This window comes from Chrysochloris asiatica, unplaced genomic scaffold, assembly GCF_000296735.1.
Source record: "Chrysochloris asiatica unplaced genomic scaffold, ChrAsi1.0 scaffold00096, whole genome shotgun sequence".
Taxonomy (NCBI): domain Eukaryota; kingdom Metazoa; phylum Chordata; class Mammalia; order Afrosoricida; family Chrysochloridae; genus Chrysochloris; species Chrysochloris asiatica.
The window spans coordinates 5,486,051-5,487,715 of record NW_006408614.1 but is presented as its reverse complement, the minus strand read 5'-3'; positions in this window follow the sequence as shown (position 1 = coordinate 5,487,715).

The following is a 1,665-nucleotide window of genomic DNA, read 5'->3' as shown; positions in this document are numbered from 1 at the left end:
CCCTTAGTTCTACCCTGTACTATAGAGGAAACCCTAAGTTCTACCCTGTTCTATAGAGGAAGCCCTAAGTTCTACCCTGTACTATAGAAAGGCTGTGAGTTGGAATCAAACCAACATCAATGGATTTCTGACAACTGCTCCCTAATGAATGTCACTACAAGTCCAGGGTGTTTTATTATAAAGAGAAAACTCAGAGAGAGAAAGCTCCAGTCTGTATTAAGCTAGGCTCCAAGGAAGAGAAGGATAGGACAGATTTAGCCCCAATAGCCTGCAAAACACATTCCCATGCTTGCCAATACCCAAGTTGATCTTCAAACAAACATATGCGGCAGCAAGGCCGATGTTGTCAGCTCTCTTACACAGATAGGGTAGACCTCCCTGGGTCATTTAGAGAGTGACAACCTCTCTCTGAACTGGTAAATGTCAACTGGCGGACTGATACAAACTGCTGCATTAAGTTCCCTACACTGAAGTTAAGAGGTGGGTTACCCAGTGGAGACCAGCACTCCAGCTGGCACATGGGGCCCTGAAACCAACAAGACAGACCTCCCAGAGATCCTTCTGGAGAAAAGTTGGACTGTGCTTTCCCTGAAGGCCAGCTCAGATATTAGCGGCCCCCACAAAGCAGAGAAGGAAATCTCAGACAAAACCATAGGACAATACCCAGACTCAAAGGGGGTTCGCTGGTGTGTGGTTTCCAGCTAAAATCCAATTTCAAAAACCCTGCAGCTAATGAAGGAATAATCAGGGACTTGGTACTGCACCCACTGGTGGACAGATTGATCAGTACACACGCTCTCACCTAGGTGGAAGTAATTTAAATGATCCTGAGGACAAAACACAATCTAGACAAAGCACTTTCCCCAAGAGGGGGTACTGGTCTAGTCAGAGCTAAAGTAGACTGGTCAAGAGCAAAGGTCATCGCCACAGGTGATTTGGGATGAAGGCATTTTAGGAGTTGACTTTCAGGAAGGTTAAAGAACAATAACTTCTGCTGGTTGTGAGAGTGTTCTGAGAAAATTAGTCAAACCATAAGCATAAAAGTGCCCAGGAAAGTGTCACCAGAGAGTCCTTCCCCACCACAGCAATACTGTTGTTCATTTCTGCCATCAAACATGGGTGATTTTGTGAGAGTTTCAATGGAAAACCATTGGGCATCCACTCTATAAACCCTATTTGGCTGCTTCTGATTTCGTTCTGCTTTCAAATCTCAAAAAAAGAATCTTTGAAGAGCATCCATCTTTCTTCACTTCCTTGTGTGAAAAAGATTACATTGTTATAGTTCAATTCCCAGATCCCTCAGTTCTTTAGTGATGGACTAAATGGTTAGTGTCCTTGCTGACAAAAGTATTTTGAACATGATGGGCCATACGTGGAGAAATAAAGTTTGTATTTTTAATTTTTATCTTTTCATCCCATTTTCCCACAAACTTTACTAAGCTTCCTCACATACATCATTGGTTCATTAGCCTTGAACTCATGGCCAAGGGCAAAAAGACTCATACCTGGATGAAGCTAAACTCAAAGCGTTCAGCACTACAACTGGAGCCATTTTAAAAAGTGAAATTAGGAAACAAACAAGATGGCGGATCGGGTGGATGTATAGCAGAGAGCTCCGCCAACAACAACACAGAATACCCGACCAAGCAGCTTCAGGGGATGGTC